Source organism: Mytilus galloprovincialis, chromosome 5 (assembly GCF_965363235.1).
Source record: "Mytilus galloprovincialis chromosome 5, xbMytGall1.hap1.1, whole genome shotgun sequence".
Classification (NCBI taxonomy): Eukaryota; Metazoa; Mollusca; class Bivalvia; order Mytilida; family Mytilidae; genus Mytilus; species Mytilus galloprovincialis.
In genome coordinates, this window is record NC_134842.1 from 87,949,060 (window position 1) to 87,965,144 (window position 16,085).

General features: G+C 32.8%; 1 long non-coding RNA gene across 1 annotated transcript; it reads right to left on the reverse strand.

The window, feature by feature from the left end:
• Positions 1 to 6,074: 6,074 nt before the first annotated feature.
• On the reverse strand, positions 6,075 to 8,555 carry LOC143076632 (uncharacterized). Its single transcript, XR_012978729.1, has 2 exons — positions 8,409 to 8,555; positions 6,075 to 6,635 (listed from the first exon to the last, which is right to left on the reverse strand). It is a non-coding gene; the product is annotated as an uncharacterized LOC143076632 (long non-coding RNA).
• Between the last annotated feature and the right edge of the window lie 7,530 nt (positions 8,556 to 16,085).

Here is a 16,085-nt window from a genome sequence, read left to right on the forward strand (position 1 = left end):
AGAGATGTCAGTATATATTCGGGAAACTTATTGGGGGGGGGGGGGGTAATATACGACGTTTTCCCCCCCATCAACATATCATCATCATAACACCGGTTACTATGCGAAGTAGTCAAAAGCTATACAGAACACTAAGGAATACAGAGGCTCACAGAGGGAAAATAATGACGTGCTTCAGTCAATTATACATTTTTAATACAAAATCACGCAATTTACACTTTTAATACTTAAATTTAATGTTCAAAGTGTTATTATAAATTATTACATACACGATGAAATTATGTACACAGCAAATAAGAAAATCCTTCACGTATGCCAAACATATCAGGTTGGGGTTTTCAATATATGTGTTGTAAAAAACAAGCCACACACACTTACAAACACAAAATATGATATCTAAAAACTTTATCGTACCTATTTTTTAACGAAAAAAAAGTTGTCAAGATAAAAAAAAAGGTGCATTTAAATGGATTTCTCAAAATATTAAAGAAACGATAGACATGTAGTGAATATACATGCAGCATTGGGATTTGTTGTCACATAAGCAACACGACGGGTGCCACATGTGAAGCAGGATCTGCTTACCCTTCCGGAGCACCTGAGATAACCCCTAGTTTTTGGTGGGGTTCGTCTTGTTTATTCTTTAGTTTTCTATGTTGTGTCATCTGTACTATTGTTTGTGTGTTTGTGTTTTTCATTTTTAGCCATGGCGTTGTCAGTTTATTTTAGATTTATGAGTTTGACTGTCCCTTTGGTATCTTACGTCCCTCTATTTCAGCAAATCCCAGCACTGGAAAATAACATTAAGTCAGGGGTTATCCGTAATATATTTGTAATTCAGGTTTTAGACAGGGTATAAACTTTGACATTACCGGATTAGGGCTTATATTTACTTCGCCTTCGGCATGAGGGAATTATATTTACATTTATCTTACCTCCTATAAATTTCTAGGAATATGATTGGTTATCTGGCTCCTCATGGAGACCGTGTATATTTCATATTCGGTAAAAGGGAGGCGGCGCTTATTTCATACACGATTATTGGCATCTGTTTTTGTAGGATCAATGGAAGGAGCTAGTTTCTTAATGCTAACAGTATCGAAGACTTGCTCATTTTGATAGATCACTAGTCTATATATCACATGTTAAGATAGTCGGTAAGATAAATTCGTTACATAGTGTGCTAGTGACGTAATAGCACTAGCACACTAGTAACTAATAGTACACCGTACTCGCCAAAAATATATTTATCAATATTCTTACAAAAAATGAAATGGCGGGAACAAATTGCGCCATTTCAGAAAGCAGTATCATTAACAGTTATTTGTTCTTTCGTTATTAATTTTCTGGTTTTACACACAGCATTAAATTTTCATCAAAGACGTGTCTAAAAAATATATGTGTGATGAACTAATACCTCAATGACAGTGTTTTTGTTTTGGTAATTATTTTGTTTGTGGTTTGTGCTAATCTGAAGCTAGAATGGTCTTTTTCAGCAGACTGATTTTTCCATGTTGATATTTTGGTGTGCTTTAAACCATTTTCTACCTGAATGGGACGACCATCACTTGTATGTGCATGTCGTAATTGTTGCCGGTTGTTATTTTGCATATTTTGTAATATATGTATGTGATGAACTAATATCTCAATGACTGGATGCTTTTTTTTTTTGGTAATAATTTTTTTGTGCTTTGTGCCGATCTTAGAGTTGTCTTTTTTTAACTAATTTTTGCAGTTAATTCCTTGGCTGCTATTACACTACTTTCTAAAATTATAGATTACCATACGGTATGGGTTTTGCTAATTGTTTAATGCCGTGCGGTGACCAAAAATTATAACACTTCAGTAAGTTACAAAAATATGTTTGTCTTATCGGCAATCATACTACCTTAATTTTCTTATTTTTATATCAGCAAGGTGCATTTTGAGGTACTGTAAATGACCAGAACAATTTGGATGCGTGTATCCGTCAATTGTAAAACCCATAAGGAGGCGATACAACTTGAATTAGATGGAAGTAAAGAAAGACATACAGCACAGATGAAATTCTTTTATTACTTCAACCAGAAAAAAACGTAAACATTACACCAGTACCAACACTCACGAATCATTTTTTTGTTAACAATCGGTCTTCATCATGAAAAAAAGTTAACAAATTGTTACTTTTATTGAAAGAAATAAATGCTGCATTTCTGACAGAAACAGACATCTTAATTACGTGTTATATAGCATTATTTAATTTGTCTTAGTACGATTAATACTTCAACTGTGTAGTCTATTTTTGGTGATATCCATTTCACGTGGCTCTTATTTTTCATTTTAGCTAATGTGCTTTGTGTATATGCGTTTTGTGTTTCTCTGTAACATATACAATTGATCTCTACTCATACATCCCGTCATTTTGCGACTGCCATACAAGGGTAATGTTTTTAGGTAGCACTCCACAGTTGAGGTGGCTCGGCCCTTTACCAATGCGCATATTTTAACGCATGTTTCTTACGACGAGTGCCTTGGAAACGGTCGCTTTAAGGAGTCTTCTCAAAAATAGCTTTGACGACCTTGGAACGCAGGCCTGTATGAAAGCACCTTTGACGATGTAAATAAGTGATACAAAACGTTCTTCAAAACAGGAAATACGAACGGTCAGAAATTCAGAGTGCTTTCTTCATTTTTCGCATAAAAGTCTGAAAGGAAAAGAATATACATGATTTAAGCATAAGATTAAAAAAAAAGAATATATAAATACTGACAAAGTCACATTTATGACGTCGACGGTATTTGGTGCCTCTTCGCTCCCAAAACGCATTTTCATCTTACACGGTCGCCTCTTGGGTCCGTTCGTACCATATTTTGAATTCACTGAAATACCGGTTGAATTAAATGATGTCTTGGAGATTTATTTTTGAAAATGTTTTGCCAATGACGCAATGGTTAACTGTAAACAAATGATAGCGATGCAAACAACTTCATGTCATCGTACAGCTTTCAAAAACATGTAAACTTGTGACCCGTTTTAGAGACATATATGTGTCGTATAGTATGCTTTAAAAGCATCGGGGCGGGTTTATTTTCATGCTATAATCCGTTTGGCGTTTTATAACAGTTTGTTTCTGTCATAAATCTATTTAAAACTTGAAATATCTTTATATCCAAGTATTTTTAGGAGTTTATTCCCGAGTATGCGATATATTTTTCCACTGCAAAATAATAGTTAAATATTTTTTATTTTCCCCAAAACAAATTTGAACATGCCAATTTTCTAACAGACTTAATACTTGACAGGGCACACCTAACATTTTCATTTAAAGATTTGTTTACCTGCACGAAAATCATCTGATAATTTTTCTCGTATCACAATTCCATGATTTCCGGAACACTAGACTAAGTCCTATAATTTAAGACCTCGGGGCCAATGTTTTCTATTTTTCTGATACTTTTCTATTACTTATTTTGCTGAATTGTTATTTTGTTGATTTGCAATTTTCTGTTGTATCTACATGTATCAATATGTCAACCGAGTTCATATTAAAAAAAAAGAAATATCAGCATTAAAACTAAAATAATTGAATCAGAGCACTGAGTGTTATTAAATGATAAACTAATGGATCCAGTAACTTATTTCACTAAAATGATTATTTGTTTTCCTGCAGAAATAAAACGACACTTCAATAATTTGTTGTTTTCCGCCTTTTCATGAAGATGAAAATTGATCAATCGGGACGGATCCAGCTATTTTAAAAGGGGGTTCCCAACCCAGGACAAAAAGGGGGTGTTTCAACTATATTTCCCCATTCAAAAGCATTGATTGTCCAAAAAAGGGGGGTTCCAATCCCCGGAACCCCCCCCCCCCCCCTGGATCAACCACTGTAAAAAAGTAACCGGGACTGGCCTAGTATTCCGACCTTATATATTGGTCTATATGATATAATTCCTCAATACTGCATGCTTTGCGGAGAACCGCAAAATTTTTGGTTTCACCATGTCGGGATTTTGCTAGGACATACACCCGCAGCGTGCCGGGCAGTCTCAAACACTACTAAAAAGACTTTATATATATAAAAAAAAATCTATACTACTACTAGGTTCAGGAAAAGTTTGGATTGTAATTTAAAAACTACGCCCAGTACACAGGAACGCTATATTAGCCGGTGATGTTGGCAAACTTTAACTTCTATCTTAATTTTGACATGCTTTTTTAAAAGGTAAGCTAATAAGGAAAGTTCTTGATTAAAAAAAATATAGTTGAGTAATGTCATTGCGGCAAAAAATGTGAATGACAATTTTGTTTAAGAACCCTGATTTGATCTTACCGTGGCGAAGAAATGCTTAACTAATCATCGATCTATGCGTGATGATAAAAGGAGATATTAATGTTTTTTTTTATTTATAATATTGAATTTTAAATTTGAACTTTGGTGGATAGTTGTTTCATTGGCAATCATACCACATCTGCTTGTTTTCATATCGTATGGTTAACATAGAAATATGACTAATCTGACAGATGATCCTTTTATTATACAGGGTGTTCAAACAGCTGGATGTATACATACGAAGCCTCGTAGGGTAAAAAGGGGGAATTTTGCCTATACATGCACCAAGCATAATTGTCCATTCATTTTCTTATGGCAGTCCATATATCTAGCTCCCGTCTTACTTTGCATAACTTTCATAATTGATACTTATCTGCATGTTCTCATCCGTATTATGCTTGAAATATTTGCCAGTGATCATTCAGTATGCACAAATTAAATTTTCATTATGTGCAATCATATAAAAAAACGTAATTTCTGGGACTTTTATTTGTTTGACTATGTGGTATATCAGTTTATAGTAATTGTTGAAGTCCGTACTGGAACATAATTGTTATCTTCTATGTTAATTGGTCTCTGGTGAAGAGTTGCCTCATAAACAATGATACCCCATCTTCCTATTTTTATACCCTACGCAACGAAGTGGCGCAGGGTATAACGTTTTTGACCCGTCCGTCCGTCCATCAGCCAGTCTATCAGTCCTGTTTCTTGTCATCACAACTCCTCTCAAACCGCCCAACAAAATTCCATGAAACCTTTTTAGAAAATATTAAGGACATACTATGCAGATGTGCATATCAACAGGAAATTACGATTCAAACTATTTCTAGGAGTTATGCCCCTTTGAACTTATTTGCTTCAATATACTACTGCAACGGTTTGTCATTGCAACTCCTCTCAAACCACACAACATGAAACTTTGTAGATACTAAGGACATACTATGTAGATGTGCATATCGACAGGAAATTATCGTGATTCAATTTTTTTTTTCTTATAACATTTTTTTTCTTAGTTATTTTTTTCTCCAGTGGCAATGTTGGGACTGACTGCCAAAGCGAGGTTGGCTTCAGTTATTCGCAATATAATCCACCAATGAGCCCGCACCCTATGTCGGACTCTGTAACAATCATCCCATACACCAAATATTTTGAAACATATTTAGAATTCAAGAAACAGACAAGTCCATGAAAATGTGGTTAAGTTCAGATAAACCCTGCAAGACAGACATATTTGTTTTTCATTCATTATTTTATACATAAATCACCCATTAGTTTTCTCATTTGAAATGTTTTAAATTGTTCATTTGTCATTTCGAGGACTTTAAAACCAACTATGCAGAATAGGTTTTACTCATTGTTGAAGTCCATATGGTGACCTACATGAATAGTTATTTCTGTGTTATTTGGTCTCTTGTGTCTCATTTACAATCATATCACATCCTCTTATTTGATATTTTAATTTGTTATAATACATTTAATAATCATTTCATACACCAAATATACATGAAGATGACCTATTGATTACACAATATAGCATATTAAAAGAGGACTTACTGTTGACCAATGAACCATACAAATGATTATGTGGTCAATGACAAATGCCAGACAGAATTGTTAATTATTGCACGCAAATAGTTTATCTACTACATGTACCTTTTAGTATTTATTATTTTTGAGTATATGTCCGACATGTTGATGACGGACAGTCAATGGTATACCATATGTCCTGAAAACTGGCGTAAAAAAAGGCTCAACTAAATCAAATTTTTGAAACGTGATTGATTTTATTCCTCTAATATCTATGAGATCAAATTTATAAAATATCTATTAATATAATTAATTTCAATGTACTAGTATACTTATAAGAATTGTTGCCATTTATACATCATGTACATGTACAATCATTAGCTGATCAGCTCTATATTTTCATTATTTTTATTCTCCTTCACTGTTTTTTTTTTATAAGACTCATATATATGATCTGTATTCATCATTGGGACAGGTAGCTATATATATAGGTGAAGTAGGTCCTTTTGATTGGATTTTTTTAAGGATTTTGACAGCACTAAAGCATATACATGTAGTTCCAATTTATAGTTGACCTTAGCTCCTTAAGTGGATTGTGGCAACACATATTGCATATACATGTAGAATGTTGTTCTTAAGTTTCAGCACTTTACGCATATTTTCCGGTTGCAAGACTAGAATATGATACTGGCTTCTCATGAAATTCTGTCAGTACTTTGCCAATAGTTTCCAAGTAAAGTTGAACATTCCAAGATCACTCCTTCCATTTGCATGTACATGTACAAATGTACTTGCATCCTGAAATTAAATATCAGAGTAATTCTGTCAGAAAATCGACAATTATTGACATTCAAAAGCATATAGCTGTAGACTAGTTCATAATGGGTAATGTGTCCCATGGACACAGATGAGCAGTCGCTTGCATATAAAGGATGAAAAGAGTGACACCACCCAAATTTGTACTTGATCTGAGTGTTGTTGTAGTATAAGTAAGCATTGCATATAAGTTTCAGAACATTTGGACGAAGCTAACTTGTGTTAAAGAAAGGAACAAAAATTCAGCATTTTTTTAATTTGTAAAGGGGCATAACTCTAGAAAAGTAAAAGCGACCCCACCAAAAATTCAAACTTCATGTGTGTTTGTTGGTACAATGTAGTAAGCATATATATGCATTAATTGTGTATTAGTTTCATAACATTGGTAGAGGCAAACTGAAGTTGGAGAACAGAAACCAAATTTGGGAGGTACATGCAAGTTTGAAAAGACTGACATTGCAAGGATAACCTTAAAAGAAGAAGAATGGTCTAAATTAATATGTGTTTATTTGATAATAGGTTCTTTTTCGTGTGTTTTTGTTTTCCCTTGAGAACACATAAAATATTTTTTTATAATTTAATTTGGTTGAATATATATCGAATTTCTGAACAGAAAATAGTAAAAATGAGACACAAAAAAATATAACCAAAAAATAAACCTGTGATAATACTGCTTCTATTGGTACCAGGATGCTTAAAATCAATCAAATATAATTTTTTTTGAAAAAATGTAGTTTTATAATATATACAATATATATGATATATACAATATATGATATATACAATATATATGAACAGCTAAAAATCTCAAGTGACAAATACTTACATGTATGGCCACTTTCTGTACATGTTTAACCCTGATAGGGGGGGGGGGGGGTTAATGGTAAACAAATTGTGATTGATCAAGACAAATCCTTCAATAAGATGTATTGCCTCCTACTGTAGGGTTTATCATTTACAAATTAGGCCAATTATATCATATTCTCAAGAAAATGAACAAGTCAATCAACCCCCCGACCTTAATTGAGGGGTGGACAGGGGTAAGGAGACAGGGGAATGAGGGATCAGAGAAAAGGGGGTATCTTGGAAATATATTTTGTCATTTTATTTTGTCGTGGGGCAAGGAGATGGAAGTATTGAAGTTAAAAGGGGGAATTTTAGGGTAAAAAGACAAGGGAAATATAGTTGGGGCTAAGGAGTAGACACTGTCCCGAGGGAAGTTATGGGGTACCCCACATACATATGACCCTGGTCCGAGATTACTCTGACGTCCAACGGTTGTTTTGCCAGACAAGCTGGGGCCCCACGGCCGCATGCAGCTTGTCTGTCAAAACAGCCGTTGGACGTCAGAGTAATCTCGGACTAATATGACCCTAACTTGGCTACGAAATTAGATATTAAAAATGATGATTAAAAAAGACTAATTCATTGACACTAACGGTAGCGTAAAAATGACAGTAGATGTCATCCCTTCCTCTTCGGCCGTTTGCACACGGATATTTTGCAAAACTGGCCAGACATGTTTACAACTAGTCGGTAACGGGTTAAATAAACACATAAATAAGATGCCAGCTATAACGATCTATAACATTAAACATGGAACAGAAATTGACCCCGTGCAAGGTTTCAGCCGTAGTGATTTTCAACAGTAGCGAGTATTTTGAGACAACCCCCAAGTTTGTATTTTTCGTTATAATGATAACATTTGGCTGCCTAATATATCGAAATCTATGTTTTCTTATGTAATAACTCTACCTTCATCGTTGTATATTCGCCACAATGTCTGTTATGCATGTACATGGTCGTATTCATCAATATAGTATGCTGCTCGGCAATGGCGACCTTGAAATTCCTCTGGTCCGATAATGGCGCCAAATTAGAGGGAAGCAACTCGCGCCAAACAAAATTACCGTATTTCACCAAAAAAAATCAAAATTTCGCTTTTTGATAACAAACAGTAATACGATAACCACATTTATATTCAGTCATCGTTTATTGATATGATTACAAACATTATTTTATTAAAGCCATCAATAAAGAATTCACAATTAAGTAATTAATGGAGTGCATTGCAATCAGACCTTACGGGGTAGAGGGGTTAAACAAAAGCTCGTAACTTTTTTAAAAGCCTGGTGACCCCCATTTTATTTTACCTTAAAATGTCCCAAAAGTTCATAGCTTTGACATATCTGTTTTTAAAAAAAATCTACCGGGGAAATTTTACGAAAAATCGATTAAACCAATATTTTTTGCCTTAAACTAAAATTAGAAAATGCAAAATTTAGACATTAATCTGAAAATAAAAGGATTTTTAAGTCAAAAACAACCAAGGGAAAGGTTTACATTTCAAATTTTAATGTTTTTTCACATAAAAATCGTACGGACTTGGTTTTAAAAGTCTTTGAATTTGATGTAACCGTTATTGTTGGAAGGGTGGGCATGTTTGGAAATAGGGTCAAAATCGCACATTTCGCTTCAATTTGAGGGGAAAACGAGCCTGGTGGTGACCCCCTTTTTTCTTTGCATTTTTGGATTCAGCATAAAAAAATCTACAGAATATGTGAAAATAAAAAAAATCTACCGTGGGTCACTATTGGGGTGAGCCACCTTAAAAAATAGAATTAAAATTGAACCGCGAAAATGTTTAATCATTATCTTTTCCCGCCTTTGTCATACATTAAGCTAACTGTTTGTGTCATCCATGTTTGTAATCAATATCTCCCATAGCTTTTCAAAAGTAAACATGATGAATTATAATTCCTTTTTTTTTTTGTGTATTAAGGATGCTTGCTCCTCCATTTTTTAATTTTTTTATCAGATTTTCGGAATCCTCTGGTTTTAACTTTCCGACTGTCAGACACTGTGCGGGACAAATTTGCCATTCCGGTATCGGCAAATCTGACTTTGTCGGTTTACAAGATATCAAAAAACAAAAAATTTGCCCAGTGATAGATTATTGAAAAATTAAAAAAATGCCATATGTCCCAACTTGTCACTGTTGTCACTCTTGTCACTGCAGCTGATTAAAAGTACATTTCCCATGGGAAATTTGATAATTCCCATGGGAATATTAGAATTTCCCATGGGAACATTGAAAGTTCCCATGGGAAAAATTACTTTTCCCATGGGAAGTTTAGAGTTCCCATAGGAACTTTAAAGTTCCCATGGGAACATAAGTAAATTGTTTGTTCCCATGGGAAGTTCTAAATTTCCCAAGGGAAACTTTAAATTTCCCAAGGGAACTTTTCTTCCCAAGGGAACTCCTTTTCTTCCAATATTTTTTCCCATGGGAACAATAATTTTTCCCATGGGAACAATAATTTTTCCCTTGGGAACAATAATTTTTCCCTTGGGAACAATATGTTTTCCCATGGGAACAATAATTGTTCACATGGAAAGTGATATAACTAAAAAGAAAACATAAAAAAATCCTCTAATTGCATGAGTAAAGCAATTTCACAAAACGGATTAAGTTATTATGGGTACAAGTATTTCTTTGAATCTTAATTGTAGAAATATATATTTGTGTGTTCTACGATTTTTGTCTAGGCATGCTTAATTGAAAGTAAATCACTATGTGTCAAAAATTTAACTACTATAAATTCAGAAATTATTGCTGTTTTTATTATTGTGAAAATAGTGACAGGGTTAAAATCACAATAATATACACTTGCATATTGAAATTTTTTATGAACTAAACAGGATTATTCTAAATTTTGCACACAAAAAAATGATGAAATTGAGAAAAATCGCACTTACAATTGCTAGCAATAATTTCTGAATTTTCAGTATATAGTTTTGCATATATAGCTTTCACACCATTGCACACAGTGTCTTATGTTTATCCATTTGAATGTTTTTTGTGTTTTTTTCATGCAGACATTTAAATGTTGATAGGTCTTGCTCATTGTTGACGGCTGTTCAGTCACTGGCTGAAAATACCTTTATCTCTGGTTTTTAGTTGTCTCATTGGCAATCACATACCATATCCTTACTTAATTTCAACACTTCTTAATTTAAGTTATGTACATTTGAGAATATCATTTTCAAAAAGACAAAACATTACAATTGGTATAACAAATAAGGCACTTGTGTTTTAATATTTCATCTTTCACTGAGATAACACCATCAAGTAAAATGTGTGAAACAAAAACAGAAAATTAAACAAACAGCAATAAAATAACTTAAGCAAGTGTCAATAAACCTGCACAAATAACATGAATAATATATCTAAGGTCATAAGCAAGTGACAATAAACATACAGCAATAATATATCAAAGGTCATAAGCATAAACATGCAGCAATATTATACATTGTATATCTAAGGTCATAAGCAAAAGACAATCAACATACAGCAATAGTATATCTAACATGTCTAAGGTCATAAGCAAAAGACAATCAACATACAGCAATAGTATATCTAAGGTCATAAGCATAAACATGCAGCAATAATATATCTAAGGTCATAAGCAAGTGACAATCAACATACAGCAATAATGTATCTAAGGTCATAAGCATTTTAAAAAAAACATGCAGCAATAATATATCTAAGGTCATAAGCAAGTGACAATCAACATACAGCAATAATGTATCTAAGGTCAAAAGTATAAACATGCAGCAATAATATATCTAATTTCATAAGCATTAACATACATCAATAATATATCTAAGGTCATAAGCATAAACATACAGCATTAATAATATATCTAAGGTCATAAGCAAGAGAAAATAAACAGGTCTTGTATAAGAATATTAACAGTATCCGGGACAAGTTTGCAATTCCGCTGAGTGCAAAAGTTGTCACCTTAATTTTTGGAGTTAAGTCAAAATGAAGTTGATAACTTGATTGGTATTGGTTCTCTGATATTTGTCCTAAATATGTTTGGCTCTAGCACCACTGTTGAAAAAGTAATGCCCCTTTTTTCAACAATTTCCTCAGAGGAAAAAGAGTTTTCCTCAAGGGAAAAAGATTTCCCTTAGGGAATTTGCTGCATAATTATTTCCTTTGAGGAAATTCTTTTTCTTTTGAGGAAATTTGCCGCTTCAAATTTTTCTTTGAGGAAATTTCCTCTAAGGAAATCATTGTTCTTCAAATTTCCTCTGAGGAAATTTCTGAACATCAAATTTCCCTTAAGGAAATGTTTTTCCTTTATAAAAATTTCATAACAGTACAAACATTGACAAACAGTATAAATATATTTTCTCCTAGACTGAATTATTGATCATGTTGATACAAAAGATTATATAAAATAAACACTTTTCATGTCAAATTAACTTGTCTTCTGTTTCAGCTGCTGTGTATAATTATTCTACCCCCTACATAACAGTTCAGTGCATAAATAATTCCATTCACAAGACATCTTCCTTCAATTGGTTGAATAAATTTTGGCAACTTGTTCTTCAAACATCTCCTCTGTATATTTGATATGATGGAGAGCCATGTACATAATATTATGTACATGAATGGATAACGCATGTGTTTATTTCGACAACAAACATGACAAAGATACTATTTTTTTTCTTAATTTCTCCATAATCCATCAGTGAATATGTAGGTTGTTACATTTTACACCATTGTGTCCTTGTGCATCTTTGATAGTACTCCATTTTGTTTATAGCAATTTTGTAGAATTTTTTCTATTTCTTTTTCCAGAAAAACACACAATTGAGTTCATTTCACATTAATTAATCCAATTAGCACATTATGTAGAAAAGTATTAACAAATAAGTTTCCTCTTCAGTATAGACTTGCAGGACCTGACGATGATCATAAAAACCAAGATATCTGACCTATAAATACACAAAATAAAAAAAAGAAGTTATAAACATGATAAATGGAGAAAAAACAGCAATATAAATAGGCTTATTTTATCATGTTTTAATTAAAGTCATAAGAAACCTCAAATTAAAAAAAAATATGTATAATAATTATGTTTTTTATAACTAAATGGATAGTTTTCATTATGCAACTTAAGTACATATACTTTTTTCTGAGGAAAATTCTTTAATTTGTCCACATTTAGAAGAAGTTTACTTATTTTTAATTGCTTGCTTCCAGGAAGCAATTCGCCGATACATATTTTCCATATACATAGTGACCCGAGCGTAACCCTCATCGTAAAAATCCGGTGACCACAATATGCAAGGATCTGTCATTGAAATAAACAAATAGCTGATTATACATGTTAAACACGTGCTCAATACCCATGCTTTTTGTGATTTGTTTACTATAAGGTGGCAATCGGTAAAACTCAGCTTTAAAACACGGCATTTAATGAGCAGCATTATTTGTTAAATCATAACAAACAGAGAGAAAAAAAAATTGACGATTTATATGATATACTTGTGAAAATAATGATAAAATCGTGCACAGAGGACTAAGTTTATGATGTATACATGCATTGGTTCAAAAGTTGGACAAACTTTATTTTTCATCACTCACTCGTTTCATATATGACTTTAACATTTGAGAAACTTTCATTTGATATTCTTACTTGTCATGCTTTATATGAGTTCTCTTATTTCAGTGCTTTGTGTCCAAGATTAAATATTCGTTGTTTAGTGCCTTGCAGTGATATTTAAAGTCTAGCCACTTGCAAAAGTTGTTATAGAATGTTCATATGCTGTGTTATTTGAACCACTGTCCTATATTATGGTCAGGTAAGAGGTTGAGTGCTCACAGACATGATATTTTTTTATTAATTGTTATTGTTTTTGAACATGTTGAACTAAATTGGATTGTTTAAATCTTTTCATGTTGGGATCTTTATTGGCTGACCTATAAAGGAAGTGTTGTCTCATTATTGAAGGCCAGCCCATCATTGGCCTTTAATTTCTTGCATCCACTTCTTTGAACTCTGGTGGATAAGTCACTCATTTACCATACCACATCTTCTTATTTTTATAAGAGTCATCATTCAAAGGCAATTACTTTTATCATGTTTATTACTGTAATTCAGAAATTATCCAGAGGTTTTTAGTAATGCGATTAATGTGACTGGGTGAGTATCGCAAAAATAAGAAATCATATTTTGATAACAGAAACATATCATGTATATATAATTGATGCAGATTTTTTTTGTAATCACAATAAGTTGTCCATTCCCTGAAAAATAATAAATGCAAGCAATAATTTCTGAATTTACAGTATATAGAAGTGGTCTTACCATTTAGGCCTTGTTGTATTCTGTTTATCTTGTTTTGTCGCTCATTTCTATTGAAACTGTTTATATTTTTCATTATTTTTCTATATTTCTTGTCCTATAAAACATAAAAAGGGTAAAAACTATTATTAAACATCAGTATTTTCTTTATATACAATGATATTTAATAAGAATGGAATATTTGTGCTATTTCATTTCACAAACTTTTCGTCAGTCATGACTTTCAAAGACTTTCATCCTGGTCAATAGTTTAAAAAACAAACATTCCCATACTTTTTCTTGGTGTTCGTACTAATTTTCATTGGACAACAAAAACATGATTCAACTATTCTTCTATAATTTGTTTTGCTTGACTACGTTAAACTCTGAAATATTGTTTATAGTATAATCTGTATGTGTCTAACTCATCAAAATTTCAAATTAATATATAAATAACCAATAAGAATGCTATGCATGGCTCAGCTTGATACAAACGTACACTTTAAACCCTGAACAGTTGGAGCAAGTATGGACACAACATTCAATTCAAACTTTTCTACATTGGTTAGAGGTATAGGGGGAGGTTGAGATCTCACAAACATGTTTAACCCCGCCGCATTTTGCGCCTGTCCCAAGTCAGGAGCCTCTGGCCTTTGTAAGTCTTGTTTTATTTTAATTTTAGTTTCTTGTGTACACTTTGGAAATTAGTATGGCGTTCATTATCACTGAACTAGTATATATTTGTTTAGGGGCCAGCTGAAGGACGCTTCCGGGTGCGGGAATTTCTCGCTACATTGAAGACCTGTTGGTGACCTTCTGCTGTTGTTTTTTTATTTGGTCGGGTTGTTGTCTCTTTGACAAATTCCCCATTTCCATTCTCAATTTTATGGATACAACTCTGAATTGTAAATTTGGATTGTGATTCAATAGTTGATGCAGCATAGGTTTCTGACATTGAATGAATGTGGTCCAAGTACTTAAAAATTTTAAATTGACAATTAACCTCTAAAATGGTCCAATATTCAAAATCTTAATACATTATTAGACATGTTAGATGCAGCATATCAACATGATCAAAGAACCCAAATAATTCATTATTTGATGAAATCAAATAAAGTTCAATTTTGGACCCTTTAGATCTCAATGTGGACCAATTTGTTAACGGGCCAAAATATCAAAAATCTAAATGAATGGTTAGATTCAGCATATCAAAGAACCCCATATATATATATTCAATTTTTTGGAAATCAAACAAAGTAAAATATTGGACCCCAATTTGGACCAACTTGAAATTTGGGCCCATACTAAAAATCTAAGTAAATATTCAGATTCAGCATATTAACATGATTAAAGAACACCAAGAATTTAAATATTATTAAAATCAAAATAAGTTTAATTTTGGACCCTTTGAACCTTAAGATAGACCAATTTAAACAGGACCAAAAAACTAGGAATCTAAATACACAGTTAGATTTGGAATATATATATATATATATATCAAAGAACCCCAATAATTCAATTTTCTATAAAATCAAACAAAGTTTAATATTGGCCCCTTTTGGCCCCTAATTCATGTAATTTCTAAACTCTGGACAAAAACTCTGGTCACAAACCCTGTGTTTGAGTTTCATAGATTTCTGTTAACTTATACTAAAAGTAATTATGCGAAAACTAAGTGTCTTCGGACTACGACGACTACATGATAAAATTGAGAATGGGAATGGGGAATGTGTCAAAGACCCCCCTTTTTTGGACTATCAATGCATTTGAATGGGGACATGTAATTACCCCCCCCCCCTTTTTGTCCTGGGTTAGGAAACCCCTTTTTAAAATGACTGGATCCGCCCCTGAAGGGTCTATCATTAAGTTTGACAACTTCAGACATACTACTTTACCAAAAAAATTGACACATTTCATCCAATTTAATTTCATTCTTTACTTGCTATTTCATCCATAATATTTTAAAGACAGAAATTTGGAAGGAGTATGATTTTAATTTGCAAGTTATACACTATCCAAACTAGAGACCTAATAGAGTAGATATATACTTGACTAAGGGAGCTACCATTTGATTTTTAGGGGGGGGGGGGGGCTAGGATGAAAAATTTTATTCTGCATTTTTTTTTAGCTGTAATCTCTGTCCTGCCTTTTTATTTTTCACTCTGTTCGTTCCTGCCTTTCTTTTTTTAGTTTATCCTGACTTTTTTTACCAAAATTGTCGTCCTGACTTTTTTTTTTTGCTAGTGTCTCATCCTGCCTTTTTTTTCTTCTCAAAACTCCTGTTCTGCCT